Genomic DNA, 18025 nt, shown 5'->3' with positions numbered 1-18025 from the left:
CAACTGCTCCTGTCAGGGCCTGATTAACCCTGTGTGGTGCCCCAGGGTGACCTCAAATTGAAGTTTCCCCCCCTCCTTAATCATACCGGCCGACCGGGAATTCTCCAGAGTCTCCAGATGGCCAGTCCGAGCCTGCACACCAAAATACCTAGAGTGGGATCCGCCAATGCGTTTTTTTGCAGAAATCCTCTACTGGCAAAAAAACGCTCCATTCTCATTGAAATGCATTGGCGGATTCCACTCTAGGTATTTTGGTGTGAGGGCACCCTTACAAGTAAAAGTCCGGAAGTCAAAATTTACTTGAGTAAAAGTACAAAAGTATTGGCATCAAAATGTACTTAAAGTGGGGCGCCCGCTGGCCTACCAGTAAGGGCGCATGCCGGGTGAGGTGCCTCTCATGCCCTGGTGCCCGGTGGCGTGCCACGGGTTCGGGTCCCAGCAACCTTTGCTGTGTGTCCCTATAAAAGATTGTTAGAAGGGTTTACCAAACTTTCAGTTGATCCGTATGTAATTTCTCCTGTAGAATCTATTTCTGCAAAGTATATTGTTGTATTGTGCATAACTAATGAGATAATTAGCATATTTAGTCAAATGTAGTCAAATATGCTAATTATCTCATTAATTATGCACAATACATATCAGAAATGGATTCTACAGGGGAAAATACATAATAATCAACTGAGACTAGTTTGGTACACCCTTTAATCAGGTTTTTACAGCTTTCTCCCTGTCTATCATGTTGGGATAATGTGAGATAGTGTCTCACTTTACCCCGAAGCAATTGTCTCACTTTACCCCACAGCCACATTTTGGGAAAAGGGATATTTTTATCAATTCAGGGTAATCTTCAGCTAGCATCTATCACATGGATATATAAGTTGTTAGTTCATCAACATGTATGATATAAAATGTTCTCCCTGCATCAATTTGCTTTGACACAACAGCTGATTATGTTGACAGCAAGAACATTTAATTTACACATTTTTGTGAAAAAAGCATGTTTTCTACAGCACTATCAGGTCTCTCTTTTCATGACAAGGGGGAAATTCAAGGGGCTTGAAAATATAATGGTCACATGACCACAAATGTGTTCCATTGCCTAGATACAGGGGGTGTCTCAGTTTACCCGGTGTCTCAGTTTACCCCGCTCTCCCCTACCAAAAGTAAAAGTACTCATAATGCAGAATGTCCCATTTCAAGTTTTCAAAAGTATAAATATCTTTTGAAAATAGCACATCTACAAGCTCACAATGTGTCTCAATGTGTCCATTTTCAAATAAATGTAGTGGAGTAAAAAGTGCAATATTTGGATCTGAGATGTAGTGGAGTAGAAGTAAAAGTATTGGAAATTGGAAATACACTGTTCTCAAGTAAAGTACAAATACCTCAAAATTAAGTACAGTACTTAAGTAAATCTACTTAGTTACTTTACACCACTGTGTGAAAGTAGCCGCACATTGCAACACTAGATTTTTTTATAATCGGATGAATCTAGGGTTGCAATACCTCCCATAGGCAGCCAATGCATTAAAACGTTGTTTTGCTATCTGATTGTGTTAAACGATGTCAAACTCAACCAATATTGCGGCTCTATGGAAAGCTTGGAATTTACTCTTTCTATCTGCAAAGTGTTTGTTTCAGAAAAATCCACAGTAGACAAGTTAGGAGCTACTTTCTATCCAAGAAATTTGGTTCAGGTGATCATTTTTTCTAAGTCCTGGAGTTTGGAAGCGCTCGTGGAAAATCCCTCAACGGTCCTGTGACCACCTGGTTCTAAATGTCACATTATGCAGGAGGCAGCGGGACATGGCGTTATAGAAGACGAGCGCTTCCGAAGTTCAACACTTAGAAAATAAACCATGTCTGCTCGGATTTCTTGACAGAAAATAAATCATAACAATTATACGGTGGATTTGTCAGAAACAAACACTTTGCAGATAGCAAGAGTAAATTCCAAGCTTTCCATAGAGCCACAATATTGGTGAATTTGAAGTCGTTTAATACAATAAGATAGCAAAAAACTGTTTTGATGCATTGGATCCCTATGGGAGGTATTGCAACCCTAGATTCATCCGATTATAAAAAAATCTAGTGTTGCAATTTGCGGCTAGTGTGAAAGCAAAATAGAACCAGAGAGAGTGAGAAGGAAATAATCTTAAAGATGCAGTGCCATAATCCCCCCCACTCCCAAAAAAACATGATTATCAGGTATTATCATTATACTAGGAGGAAGATTTTTTTCCCCAAAAAAGTGTACAGAAAGAGTTAGAATTTGTTTTTTATGTGGCCATGCCACTGGTGCTGTATACATTTATGACATTTACAAGGTCTTCTGTATTTTCCCCATAAATGTTAACATAATTTCACACAACATGGGTTAAAGTTTAACATTATGTATTATTGTTTATTATTGTACGTTTTTGTAAGAGTTTTACTATTTGGAAATGTTTGGTTTTCATACCACAGTGCTTCCTGGTTCTGGGTTGTGGGAAAGGACCCGATTGTAGCAGCAGGCTGCCTTTTATAGTGCCTGACTCCATGGTAGGGAGTATGCTCGGTCATTACCTGTGCGTTTGTGTAAATAGTTTAATTAATATGGAAGTACTTATTTGATGATTGTGATGATACTTTGTGTCAATGATTTATATTGTCTTTGGACATGGTTATACCATAGTTATGGGTTATACTGGTTCTTATGTGAATTGTGGAATCATTATCAATTCAAGATCACGGCTAAGTAGAAAACATATAAAGAAAAGGCTTTTGGGGCTGAAATTAACGGAGTGGGGGTTCTAAACTTTTAGCGATTTGATAGTTAGGACAATTTTAGGATATGTTTTATAAAAAAAGTTACATAGTATAACTTTAAAGGGACGTGTACTGTAGGATAGTTAAAGTTATACTATGCAACTTTTTCAATTAAACAAATCTTAAATTTGATCTAACTAAATCGCAAAAGTTTTAGAACACCCACTCAATTAATTTCAGCCCTGAAAGGCTTTTCTAAATATGTTTTTTGAAATCCGGGCTGACGTCCGGTTTTCGCGGCAAAATTACGCCATCATACACTGCCGGCCAATCACAGCGTGGATCATACACTGCCGGCCAATCACAGCGCGTCTTGCTGTCTTCTCAGGAAGTAGCTTGCCTCAACATAAAAACAGCATTTACTCTGGTGTAGGAGTCCGTAACTCCCGAACGCCTGGTCGTAGAGGGACGCGAGACCCCTCTACGGATGCGTGTCGGCGAGGCGCAGGCGGACGCGGTGGTCTGAGGCCCGGTCTGCGGCGAAAAACGGCCGAAAAAAGCAGACGCGGCCGTGGTTTGCTATACCGCTACTGACCAGTAGTTGAGCGACTTACACAGTATAGCTTTAAGCCTATACTTTATTTAAAAAAAAAGAAAAAAAAAGAGATTTACAGTGCTTAAATAGGCCTATCTGTTATTTTCTGAGCGACACTGTCATACAATGAAATGTAAGAGGGTGAGATTGCAAGGAGATGGAGGAGGGAAGAAATGGGGGAATAGGCGTTCAGAGGCGAGTGTTAAAACAGATGAGATTAAATTATTCTCAGCGAGTGGTGCTTTGGCCCAATGTTCCTTCGGTCTCTCTCCCGAGCACATTTGAGGTGCGCCGAGCGTGACCTGCTCTCAAAAGGTTTTCCAGATCAACTTAAGAGGGCCAAACACTGAAAAGTGATAAAGAGAGCTGACTTCCAGTGCAATCAGCAGCAAATAACTTCTGAGTAAATCGTAGCACACGCATCCAGTACCAGTGTTCTACACAGAGCTCCACTGTGTAAAGCAGTGTTTCTCTAATAATGGGAGTACGTGTACCCCTAGGGGAACGCAGAGGTAGGGCCTACTATAGGGGGGTATACTTGAGAGAAAATGGAAAATAGAAACCTTTATTTTACTGTTATGTTAAATGATAAAACATTGACACAAATGTGAACGTTCTGCTCTGTAAAGCCAAATTAAAGGGGTATTTCACTTTCAAAAAAACGTTTGGACATTTTATCGTCTAATCAGGCTTTTATGAACACCCTGGACAGTTTTTAATTTGCTTCATTCAATATTTAGATATGTGATGTAAATGTTATCAGGCCCTCCAGGCCCAGGGCCTCTCCCCATACACACCCATTGTAACTTCAAACTCCATTTTAACCATGATAGTTTCATTAAAAACATCCATTATTTTTTCTAGTGACTCATAATACCCTCCTAATACGTGAGCAGGCCGATAACTTTTTTCATTTATTTTTAACACGTTGCAGTCCGAAATAGAATGGTGGTTGGTAGATTAGCCGTGAAATTTCTATTATTGTATTGTGATCTGAGACATAATATTATGTTTATAAACATGACCCCGCAGCCCCTCCATCTTGAACAGCGCCGCTGTTTTTTCTTTTTTTTTTCCCCCCAGGCCAGTAACTCACCATGATTTTCTCGATCTCCGTTGGGATAGAATGGGGGTTTTGGCCGATCGTCGATGTCCCCGTGCGTTTCGCGTGCGCGATCCTTTCACGTAAATGTCCCCGCAAATAGTCCATGTGTGACTGAAGAACAGAACTGAAAAGTTTCGCTAGCATAGCCCCAAGCATGGCTGCAGGAGGAGCTCGAGTGTGTAGACAGTAAACGGATGGGTGGAAGGTGCCTTGGAGAAGGAGAGGCGCTGACGTCACCTCTGCTTCATGCACGGTCTGCATGAGCCATCAGTGCACGAGTGGTGACTAGGGAAGGTTAGACGATCGCCGATTTTCGGTTCAAAAGCTTTTATTCCGGTTTTAAAGACAAAGTCCGGGAATAGACGGCCTGGCTGAGAGTCCCTGGGGGGATGTGCGATATAGTACGGTTTTAACATTAAGGGGCCCCCCTTGGCTTAGAAGGTGTTAAGAATAATTTTTTGTATTTCATTCTTTCCATTTTCCCAAATAATTTTTAAAAATAAATGAAAAAAGTTATCAAAAAAACAATGCCCCCATGTGTCAAATCCTCAGAGATAGCCATGGCTCAGGTTAAAGCGCGGCTATAAGAACAGGTTAATGTGACGTTAGTCTCTCAAAGTGAGTGCTTAATGGACCTCCGGTGATAAATGGAAGGGAACAGAAGGATTTAAACCCCCATGGGGTCAGCAAAAGACAATTACTTCCTGTGGGCTCAGATGAGGAAGGCTGGAGATTCATTATGTGACGTCGGCAAGGAACTTTGGGGACCGCGGAAGAGGGCCGTCACCAGGGACCGCATGGGCCTCCCAGGTTTAGGCGCAATGCTTTATGGTTACCAAGGGAAATCATCGGCGAAAGCCATAGCTCTCAGAGTCACCTCAGTCACCTACAGCAGCCAGGAGATTTCCATCCTCCATAACCTGTGCGTAAGCGAACCCCCCCCCCCCCCCCCCCCCTCCCCCCTCTTAACAACCAAGACGAGGATCAAGGGGAGCTGTAATGAAAGTGGTGAAAGCTGTGAAGATTCTTGAACGAGCAAGTTTCTCCCCAAGGCTGCGTGAGAGCTGTACCTCCCATTATCTTCACTGGAGAACACGGGGGAAGGTGTTTCTGTTTTTAGAACAATTGTGATGAAAACTATTGAATAGAAATAGAGAGAGAGAGAGAGAGAGAGAGAGAGAGAGAGAGAGAGAGAGAGAGAGAGAGAGAGACAGAGACAGAGACAGAGAGACAGAGACAGAGAGAGACAGAGAGATAGCTGTTCCTTTTTGTTGTTGATTCAGAACATGCCATGTCATGTGTGTGTGTGTGTGTGTGTGTGTGTGTGTGTGTGTGTGTGTGTGTGTGTGTGTGTGTGTGTGTGTGTGTGTGTGCGTGTGCGTGCAGTATTTGTACAATATTTGTACAGTATTTGTACAGTATTTGTACAGTATTGGTGGTTATATTTGTTACATGTTCACACCTCGCCTGAAGAGACGCATGAAAGCTAGAGAGAAGGAGAAAGACTGAGAGAGAGAGAGAGAGAGAGAGAGAGAGAGAGAGAGAGAGAAACCAGGGGAGAGACGAGGGGGTGTGTGTGTGTGTGGGGGAGTGGAGGGTTGGGGTGGGGGAGTGGAGGGTTGGGGTGGGGGGGGGGGGGGGGGGGGGGGCTATAACTCAGAGGCTCAGATGAAGAGCTTGCATGCGGAGGCCAGGTGGCGGATGACTGTAGCCGGGGAGATGAAAGCGAGGAGAAACACCATACCAGTGATTCTCTGTGTGCACCAACTGGAGGAGATGGATAGCTCCTCGTCTCTCTCCTCCTGGACGCCCCGGGGATGGTGATGCATCAGGGTCAGGCGTGGTTGTGTGTGCTGGGAGGATCACAGCAGCCACCCACCCACTCAGGGATGTCACAAGGGGGGGAAAAGTGGGACTGAGTTACCAGGGCCCAAGGTGGAGGGGCCCTAGTAACTTTAGCTATCGATATACAAGCTCAAAGCTCGGCACCGAGTGCCGTGCTGCGTATGTGTCTATGGAGTTAACATCTAGGTTAACTCTCATAGACCCCCAGATGTGGTTATAATATACACATTCTTCTCTGTGTATTTTTGGTTACTTCCTGAAAGCCGTATTGATTCCGGATGGGGACCCGGATTGATTCCGGATGGGGACCCAAATATTTGGGTCCCCATCCGGAATCAATGGGGGTAATTTTAATGTAATCAAATTATTGTCTTTGACAATTTGACAAAAACCCCAAAAATATTATTGAACTCAAGTCTCCATGGCGTGAGTAATCGATAAAAAAAAGTCATTTTGTGGGTGAACTACTCCTTTAAGTAAAATATTTGAGCATACTTTTTCCACCACTGCCAACCACCCCAAACTCCTCCAGGCGCTCCGCGACGTCACACAGGGCGGGCTAGTGGCTCCCGCCATGCTCCGCTGCTGCAGGACACAGTGACGGCTGCCTCACCCGCAACGATATGCATACATTTGCATATACTCTGTCTACACCATCAGTTTGCATAATCCAATATGGAATGAGTGATGAGGGCTCTCACTTTAGGGTAGCGCCGGTCCTCTGTCAAGAGAAAACTTAAGGTGTGCATCCAATTTACATCGCTGATTAGCTGCGGGACATCTGGCCGGGCAGGTAGTTCATATTTTGTTTATGAGAGAGCGCGTGTTGCAGTTCTCCCGCAGGCTCCAGATGCTCGATGCGCTTGGCGCTCCACCTTCTCTCTCTGTGTCTTCTAAATCTTTGACATGACTCCATTCTCTCCAGCTCTCAATCACGTCTTTTGACATTACGTTGACTGATCGCTCTCCTCCCATATGTTCACGACATAAGACGCGCATTGCTTCACTGTGTACTTCACGATCACCGTTAAAGTTCACGGTGAAAAAGTTTCAAACACTATTCAAACATGCAGATCTACAAGCTCACAACAGAATTTTCCATGCGTGATAGCATTGTATGATGAGGTCTAAATCAGCTTTTACAGCTCAAAGTCACAAAAGGCACAGTAAACTAATCAAATGCATGGGACGTCCTCGCAAAGCCGCCAGAGTTTGTCGGCCGTATAGGGATCCAGACAGAAGGGCTCCGGTCCTTTGATGGTGACATCACACAGCCATGGCTCCTTCTGGAGAGTAGCCACGAGACAAAGGGAAGAGAAGGTGGAAAGATTTAGCAGGGGAGATCAAAATCTCAGAGGCACACGGTGAGGAAACGACCCCCTTTGCCATTCAATTATACCAGACTCTTTATTATTTATATTCTTATTTAGAGCGGCTTTCTTTGACATGTTTATCTCCGGTCCCACTGGCCAGGCGCAGGCACCGCAGCGCTCTGACCTTGGACTATAGCTCCCGTCCTCTCCTCTCCCCCATCTTGATTCACTGCCCACACTCCATAGTGATTTTGTGATACCGGAGACAAAGGCGTGTGCCGTTGTCCTCGGGTTTTCGCCGTGGAGTTTCGTATTCCTCTGAAACAAGACCACTTTATTACGTAGTTGAATGACAAATGCCCCTGCGTTGTTGTGGCGGCGTGATATTTCAAAGGGCAAGAGGAAGGACGGGTGCAGCTTCAGAGATGAGCATCGCCATTGTCCTCGCCATTGTATGCCATGGGCTATTATGAGCCGCTAATTAGTAAATAAGGGTTGGTGACACACCACTGCACACTGCTAATGAATACAAGAGGTGTTAAACCACAGGAGACCCTCGCAGCTATGTTGTTGGGGGTAGGTGGCAAAATTGTGAAATGCATATGTGTGCCTGCAGGAATAACATAGGCCTATCTTTAATGACTGCATATTAAATCAGTGGAAGACATTGATTGATTGATTGAATACTTTATTAGCAGATACGAATATACAATGGTGCTAAAAGGTGCTAAAACACAAAAAGCCCTAAGGGCTTGTTTCCATTGTGGCCCTGTGTATTCAATTCATCAAGTTATTGCAACTACTGTATGAGATGGTAGTTAAACCATTCAGGAGAGGAGACTACATTAAAAATACAGTATGTTGGCTACTTGTTCACATAAGTTTTGTTGTAATCGCCGGCATAGACACTGTCTGTGTGTGTGTGTGTGTGTGTGTGTGTGTGTGTGTGTGTGTGTGTGTGTGTGTGTGTGTGTGTAAGGGCTGTCGGAAAGGTCCGGTTCAACTTCAAAATGACGTCACAGTCGCCACTCACAACTTCTGAAAAGCATTACCCCGATTTTGAGTCTGAAAGCTGCACATCGGAAAGTCGGAACTTTCCCACGAAAAGTTCAGTGGTCGGAGACAGTATGGACAGCCCTTCAAGCACCGCTGGACCGATCAGCTTGAAACCTTGCACACAAACTCAGTAGGGCCTCATACAGTATGGTGGCACTATAACAGGCCGTTTGTCTGTTTTTTGAGACAAAACGAAAAGTTAAGGGCGCCCCAATACCTTCTCTATGAGTTTTTGGTTGTGCTCTGCCATGTGCTGATGACTTTTAAAGCCTTGCTAAGCCTGGCTCCCAGCTACATCTCTGATGTGCAGCCTTAGATCCTCAGGTAAGGCTCTCTTGCAGTCCCCAAGACCCGCCTCGTCACCATGGGTCATCTGGCACCCTAGTCTCTGGAATGCCCTGCCCGAGGATTTAAGTCTAGTCAAGTCATCTTTTAAATTGAAAACCATTTGTATACCAAGGCTTCCTTAGATTTTAGCACCCTTTCCTTGCCCATTTAGTTGTCTCGATTGTGTTACTTTCAATATATCGATGGCCAAAACGCAAAACCTCCTATCTGAAAAATTCACTTGGTTGGGAAAATGAAAAAATATTAAAACATAATACTATTTCTAGTTACATGACATTTTTGGCAAAATGAGGGGCAGAACAATTTTGCAGACAGACTGACCATGTGCAGCATAGCCTGTTGTCCTCATTTCAAGTGAAATCCAAAAATCATGACATTTGCAGATAGGAGGTTATGCGTTATTATGTGTATGTGTACTGTACGTACGTTTATGTTTTGGTTTTATTTTGGTTTTATTGTATCTGTGAATTTTAATTGACTGTTGTTGTTTATCCCTATGGATGGTTTTTATATTGCCATTGTAAAGTGCTTTGCAACACTGTTTTTTCAAAAAGCACTTTACAAATAAAGTTTGTTATTATTATTATTATTATGTAACCACTCCGGACGCACATGATGTGTTTACACCCTGGCTTAAGTTAACGCCCAGAGGACGTCTACCGATAGTGTTGTACTTTCTTCTTGCCTGGGGCACCAAACAGGTCAGGGTCGACTCTCTGCGGCACTTCACTCTGGATAAGAGCGTACGCTACAGAGTCCAATTATTAGCTTCAAAAGACAGTTGTCCTTCCTATAACCGTACGAGAACATGGCAAGGCAATGTTATGTTATGTTTTTTCTTCTTTTTTTTGCTTTTCTAGAGACTCACCAAACACAATGAATAATTTCTAAACTCTGCCCTCTTGCTTGGGGAAGGAGCTTTGGATGGTGTCTGAGGCATGGGGGTGACTGAGGCAGTGCAGAGATAGGGAATCTGTCAGGTAGAAGAGAGGCAAAACAATTGTCCAGAATGAGAAACTGGGCTGCCTGGGAGTTGACAGAGAGACATCAGTCCTTCGTGACAAGGACAGAAACCCTTATCAATGAGCCACAGTCTGCAGGGCCGGCAGAGAGAGAGCCAGCCAGATGAAAGTGGCGACTGGCGAGGGCGGAGAGAGGTTGAGCTCGGAGCTCCAAAAGAGTTTGTTTTCCACAGATGAAAAACAGCCGGTGACTCCACTGTGGTGCAACATTATGGGTTTCTTCAAGAGCGGTGCTTCTCTCCAACAGCAAGCTCATGCAGATAGGCTTTGTTGATTTCTTTTTTTTTTTCTTTTTTTTCTGAAAGACTATGGAGAAAGATCACTCGTTGCTTATGTTAAACAAAACCCTGCCGGTTAGTTTGTGCATACGCTGAGACACTGGTTGCAGTGAGGGGTGTAAATAATGACGCATCGCAATGTATTGTGATCTTACAGATATGTAGCTCTGGTCCAGAGCGACGCTCTGACAGGCGGCAGGTTAAAAGACTACTACAGGATTTCTCTACCCCTACGAGAGCTCAACTTCAGTCAAAATAAAATAAAATGAAATAAAATGCACCCACCTCGAGCCGGGAGCGAGCCACCGCAGACACAATAACCCGGACATAAGCGGTGGTCGAGTTGGATGCGCTTTATTTCATGACAAAAATAATGTATTTTACAGAGTGGGTGGGGTGCTGAGAGGTTTCCCACTGCAAAGAATAGACTTAAAAAAAAAAATGGTTAGGTGAGTAGCCAAGTAGTTTAGTTTATTTTGACTGAAGTTGAGCCCTCGCAGGGGTAGAGAACTCTTTTTTACAGACGGATAAAAAGGCAAACTGGAGACCACCACTATTGTGTCTTTTATTCAGCCGCCTGTCAGAGCGTCTGGACCAGAGTGAACGGATATGCAGAACATTTTGAAAATCATATGTAGCTGTTTTTTTTCTTTCCAAGAAAGAAACAAAAAAAGAATTGTCACAAAGCTGGGAGTCATCAGTATTCTGTACAGGTCCTGGTCACTAAACTGAGAACCAGTCAGACAGTGTCAGTAATCTGCTGTGAACGCTGCCCAATATGAAGGAAACATCTCAAGCGTTCAGCTGCCGATGCCCGTCTGCTCCTTTGCTAAAGTCAATCTCCCGCTTGACTCCCCTCCTACTGCTCTGATGGATTGTGAGAGTGTGTGTGTGTGTGTGTGTGTGTGTGTGTGTGTGTGTGTGTGTGTGTGTGCGCGTGCGTGTACGTGCGAAGTATAAAGGCAGGGATGTGGGCATAAGCACACCCACGTATATACAGTACATATGTGAAATGCAATGAGTCATCAACGCGGGCCCGATGCCTGCAGGCCTGTGCAGGGATGCCTATATACGAACAGGCCGGACGACGGACGGCTGCTGTGAAGGTGGCTTGGCCGCGCTCCGGCAGACAAATGTCCCCTCTCTCTCTCTCATTCAAGCTCCTGAGAGCAGGTGATTGATCAGGCGGAGCAGGGCACAGGGGCTTTGGGAACAATAACACGTAGAAAAGAGAAAAAGAGAATGGCCAGGAAACAGGCCTGGGGACAAATCCGGTGACATTTCCACTTTAGAGGCGCACACCCCACACCACCCCACTTTAATTTAACTTGGAGATTAATGGATACCATTCCCTTTGATTTATCGCCACTGTTCACTTTGTATCTGGCACCATTTTCTCGTGAACGGTAAAGTCAGTCCTTATATAATCACTGTGTAGAACTTCACTGTGTGAGACAATGTATCAAAAGATGTGTCCGCTATCAAGCGACGTGTTGCGTGTCACCACTGACAGGAAATTTAACGGATTTGGCAAAAGCTGTGAAACCATAATCAAAGGTTGCAGAGGTTTGGATCACTGCAGGATCTCTTTCTTGGCCCGTCTCTTATGAACAAGTACTGGAGTAAAAGTACAAAAATGCATATGCATGTTTTGTATTAATAACAAGTAACACTCCCTAAGGTCGAGTAGCGACCATCAGAGCTTTTAATAAGGCACATTTAAAGGTGACTTCAAACCAAACAAACTACTTCCAACGGCTCCAAACTGGCATGTCTGTTGTAGTCTGCTGGCATTAGTTGGCAAATTTGCAAGCAGGGGCATGGCAGGGGGTATGCAGCTGCCATACCCTGGGTCCAGGGGGGAGAATACAAGTTACTTTAAAATATAAATCCACGAATCTATCTGTGCTGGTTATGTTGTTAAATTACATTACACTTTTATTCTCCCCATCTTGACAGAATAGTATATTCCCATGCAGGTTCCGGAGGTAGCTGCACAGGTGCAATTCATTATTGTTAGTTGTGGCACGTTTACTATATTATGTCAAGTTTAGCTGACTTGAACAACTGTTCCAGACTGCCATATCCAGCCCAAGAAAACATAGACATTTTTGGGAAAAAAATAGAATGTACTTCTTAAAATAAATGTATCATGCCTGTTGCTAAGGTACATGCAACATGACTGGTGTCGTGCGCGTGCAAGACACCAGTTGCCATACCTTACCTTTTTCTGAACTGACGCCACTGTTTGCAAGTGTCTCTTGCCGACAAGCTCCCGATGGCTCTCTGTCGGCAGCAAACGCTTTCCGAAAGTGAATCATGGCTGAATCTGGGCGGTTAAAAGCTGTCATTGGTCATTGGGAGTACCAGCTATTTTTCCTACTTTGACTTAACTTTTCAAGTCGACGCAAAACATTTTTCGCAACGTACGATTGGCCCACCGATCAATCACGCAAAACGGACGCGGCCTTTGTGATCATGTGGGGAAGAAATTGTCATTTGGACAAATGGATTTAAAGTTATAGGAGGTTGAGAGAAGTTGTTGCTATTGAGCCTGTGGCGCCGCTATCTTGCCTCTCCTCCAGTGGCAACATGATCCGCCTCTTGCTACCACAGCGAATAATCAACAGTCTGCAAAGTAACTAGTAACTAAAGCGTCTTTAACTAAAGAGTTAAAAAGTACAAATGTAGTTGTGGAGTAGAAATTTGTATTATCAAAAAATGGAAATACTCAAGTAAAGTAAATGTACCTCAAAATGTTACTTACTGTTAATACAGTACCTGAGTAATTGTACTTTTTCTTTTACTAGGGTACAGGAACGTGCATAGAATGTTAGAGAGGCAGGGGCTGAAATTTCTAAAAGGGCCTTTTGGTGAAAATATCGAAAATAGCAGGCCTCCAAGCACACACCACGTCGCAGCGCGACACGTGACACAACGTGTTGTGAGCTTGGAGGCCGGCTATTTTCAATGCTTGATGCTACACAGAGCTACACAATTCTTTCAATAAAATGCTGCATTCAAGTTCAGGAGAGTTTGGCAATTCTTTTGAACGCTGTCTTCAGTTATATGGCATGATGCACGGAAAGGGGGGTATTTGCATTCTTTTACCATAGTAAAAAGTGCATCCATGGTCTGGAGGGCACTTTTTTTACAGATGGATAAAAAGGCAAACTGGAGACCACCACTATTGTGTCGGTGGGTCCATCAGAGACAATAGCCCATCTGACACAATAGAGTCCATTTTTCAAAGCATTTTATGTGCAGGGATATCGTTATTATCCAACATTTATGTTGGATACAGCCACATTTCAATGCATCAACTATTTACGAGTGGCAAATAAAAATCTAATAAAATTAGGCAAAAAAATAAAAAATTCTGAATGCATGGCCAGGGACCAACTGGTATTCGTATTCCACCCCCTGTTTTCATATCAATAGAAAAAGCCACACTGTCACTGGCAGCTGCTCGACAGCTTAATCAACAATAAAATCCGACTGGCTGGTCAGAGAGTGACAGACACACAGGAAGGACAGCCAAGGTAAACTATCGTCACTGTCAGGCAGAAAGCTTGTATCTCCAAGTTTCAAATGTATATGTTTTTTTTTTTGTAAATTAAAGCCCTACTTCATCATACAAAAGTGTTGCGTGAAAGTAGTGAGAATAGCCAGTCTACAAGCACGTGTGCTTGTAGACTGGCTATTTTCACTATTTTCAAATGCTTTTTAAATTCCGGTAATAACAAAAAAAGGAAGGTTTTGGACATACAAGTTTTCCACCCGACAACGACGCTATGTTAGAGGCCTTTCGGTGAGAGTCCTTGTCATATTTTGTGAGCGCGTTGTGTTGTGGTTGTGTATCATTTGTGTATGTGTTGGTGGGTTTGCATGAAGGGTTTGCATGAAGGTAATCTGTTCCTCCGTTCGATATGAACTGCCATGATGTTTACATGAAGTCCACAGGTCAATAAATAACCAAGGAAAAATGGAAAATGCTTGGATTCTGCATCGATTGATTATTCTTTGATGGTTTCATTACCCAAGAAGTCGCTCTGAATGAGTTAAGTACACTGTCACACCATATTTTTTATACTTTATAAAGTCACATAGCAGACAGACAGAGAGTTTTGTTTATCTGGGGGAGACAATGGCCGTTTCTCAATCTTGAGAACGCAGAGAATGAACTCGCGCCCTTGGGAATGTTCTCGTCAAGTTAATTTGGGAAGAATGTTCTCTGAAGTTTATGAGATCAGTGAAGGCATCTTTTTAATTTGAGACGGACGTGTACGTGAGGTCACTTCATTGCCTTGGCAGCTCACTACTCTAATGAGCTGTGTGCTTCAGTCAAAACAGCGGGATGTCCCATCTCCAAAAACGTCAGAGCACATTTTCAAGTGCGCTCTATCTTGATGAAAGGACAACAGATTTGAAGTTTAAACAGCACACCTAAAATAATCTTTTATTTTGTGACAGGACAACAGTTGGCCTATTGAAAATTTGTTTGCGAACTTTCTGCTCCGCCATAACTGATGGCTAGTGCAAAAATGTATTTTGGGACATTTGGCTGTCCCAGTTTACAGTTTAGGCATTTAGCAGACACTTTGAATCCAAAGCAACTTACAATAAGCAGATAATACATCACTATAATAAGCAAGATAATATGTCAGTACATCAACAACAATATAGGAATATCAATCCAGAAAAAACAATAACATAGGTAGACCATGCACCCAATCAGTAAAAAACATTTCTAAAAACCTAAAAAAATTACAACTTCCGATTTTACGTATCTTGGCATCAAAGTCTCCCCTAATCTAAAAGATCTGGCACGCCTGAACATGGTCCCAATTATCAATGTGGTCAAGAGAGATCTGGCACGATGGCATGACCTCCCAATCCATTATCCTTTATGGATAGGACCAGATTAATAAAAATGAACATTCTATCCCACCTTTTATACCCCTTACAGATGCTTCCCCCAGAAGGGTCCCCAAATTATTTTGGGGGGGTACCCATACATTGTTTTCTCACTCAACAGTAAACAAACCAACATAAAGTTTAAGTGTATAGAGCGTATATGCATATTTCTAAAGTGACAATTTTTTTTTGTTTTTTTTGTTAAAGATTTGTTTTTGGGCTTTTATGCCTTTATTTGACAGGATAGTATTCTGACAGGAAATGGGGAGAGAGATGGGGAATGACATGTGGCAAAGGTCGTCCGGATCGGGAATCGAACCGGCGACGCCAGCAGGCATCATAGCCTAGTATGTGATACGCGCCTTGACCACCAGGCCAGCAAACTACAGACACTCACGGAGCGTGTTGCTTCTCGATGTGTCGCCATGCAGATGGACAAGGGCACTTTGCCGCTCTCCTTTGTTCATGTGTATCTAATTAATTTTAGCTGCGGTCCCCGTGGCTGTGAGGCGGGGAGGGGGTTCTCAGTACACTCATTAATCCTTTGGCCCTCTCACTAGATGCCATTAGACCTAACTGATCCAGCAGGTCACAGGTCAGATGCTGACAGCACACACACGCACACGCACACGCGCACGCACGCACACACACACACACACACACACACACACACACACACACACACACACACACACACACACACACACACACACACACACACACACACACACATCGTTGTTCTCAATTCATCCGCAAGACATATATTCATAAATCACATATCAGCAGCAAAAGCAGCATAGTAGATGTATGGAAAAAAAGAGGGGTGTAGCAGTGACTGGGGGCGTAAACGTTTTACCCAAACCTGTTACACTGAGGCTCCTCGCCTGTTGGTAGGGCATTCCACACTATTTCGTGTAGTCGGTGGCTCCAGGCACCTTCAGGAGGCACCGCTGTGACCATTCTGTGCACAGCGGCCCACTCACACATAGTTCATGGTCCCCCCAGGAAGCATATCGACAACCCACTGACACACAGCACACAATTATACTCTTTGCTCATACCTGTAAGAAAGATAACCCAATCGGATACTTTTTTGTTCTTTTGTTGAGTTACCTGTGCAGGAAATCTGCTGTGTGCTTTTGACTTGATTCGCCTATTTGACCATATTTCTTATTACTTCTTGGGGGTAGGAACGTTTCTCATTATGCTAAACCATCTGTCTGCATCCTGCATCAGCTTCTTAAGACTTTGAAACTGGATGTTTAATTTGTTTCTTGTTTTACTGCTTTCAGTGCTTAATGCAAATAATAATTTTAATAATAATTGTCAGTATTAAACAGAATTGTATGTCTAGGGTAGATATCTCGCTCTCTTTTTATTCAAAAATAGTGCAAGCAGTCATTAAATATTCAAAATGCATTGCTTCACAATGATGGGCAATTTAGATTTGGTCCGCCAACAACCATAACCTTGGTGATATACTGTTGACATATTGGCTTCGGACCCGACATTTTCCAATTGCTTTCCAAGACCTTTTCCCAAAATGGATTAAATGGACTGCATTTACAATATATATAGCTCGTTTAAAATGAAGCAAACACAGAACTAAAAGTTCCTATGATTGGCCGCTAGTTACGCGGTTCTGGTACCAGAAGCAACATGTTCTCCATAGAATTCCATTAATTTCTCCCGAACTTTTACATTTGATTTTCTTACCATTAAGAGCCCCTGACTTTAACGGATTATAAAGTCCACGATGCCACCCTCAGGCTGCATTCACTCCCGTTATCTTATTTTGAAGGCCAGAAGTCCACAGCGTAAACACTTCCGGTCTGACGTCATCGCATCCTGCGCCGGAATCGATCATTGTTTACGTGGTGTCATGGCGGATCGGCTCGGAGCTTTTCACCATGTGTTATATAAGCGAGCATCTGCCTCCATCTTCGCTTCTAAAGTGTAGTTTTGAGATAATGGACATTAAAGATGAGATCCCCCGTCCACCTCAATGTTATGGGATGACTATTTTGTGCTCGTGGAGCCGTGATGATGAGAAATCAGCGACGGATTTCGTCTCGGGACCTTCCTCCATTGTATCCGGTAATATAACCGCCGTTACAGTAATATATTACTTATCGCGAGTATACTCGGGATTGGCACTCCAGGTACTCGAGTACTTTTCACGAGTATTCTCGGGAATGGCACTAAATCGGTAAACATTGTCATAACTACTGTTTCCTGTCGCTAGTTTAAAACCTTGTTTCAATCGGGGGGCTCTCTCCATTCCGACATGTCGCCACTCCGACAGTGACTTCTTATTGTCGGAGTGGCAACACGTCCATAGAGGTTAAGGTTAGGGTAAGAGATAGGGTTAGTGTCTGTCGGAAAGGAGACATGTTGGAATGGAGAGATGCACCCGTTTCAATCACCACTATGCATTTGTGAAAATATGGTCCAATTTATGTTATAATTGATGTTAAAGCAGGGTATGCTGTAGGAGGGGCTTGTGAACATAGGCTTGTGATGGTTCTTCTTCGCATGCTTTATTTTCGGCAAGCTCAAGACAATGTCCCCTGTATCCCTGCGGTTGCATGTGACCGTTGGCAGCCAATAGCATTCCTTCTATTTAAAACAATGGTCGTGACACCCATACAAGGGCAAATAAAGCTTCATTTTCTCAGCATAGAAACCAAGAAAGAAATAAAAGATATTTACACTGGAAAAGGGGAGGTAAGTATAGGCTTTGTCTATTACAAGTTCGAGTAGCAGTAGTAGAGAGGCAAGATTGAGATGGTTTGGAT

The sequence above is a fragment of the Nannobrachium achirus genome (assembly GCF_963921795.1).
Source record: "Nannobrachium achirus genome assembly, chromosome: 23".
NCBI classification, from domain to species: Eukaryota; Metazoa; Chordata; class Actinopteri; order Myctophiformes; family Myctophidae; genus Nannobrachium; species Nannobrachium achirus.
Note: the sequence above shows the minus strand (reverse complement) of the source record.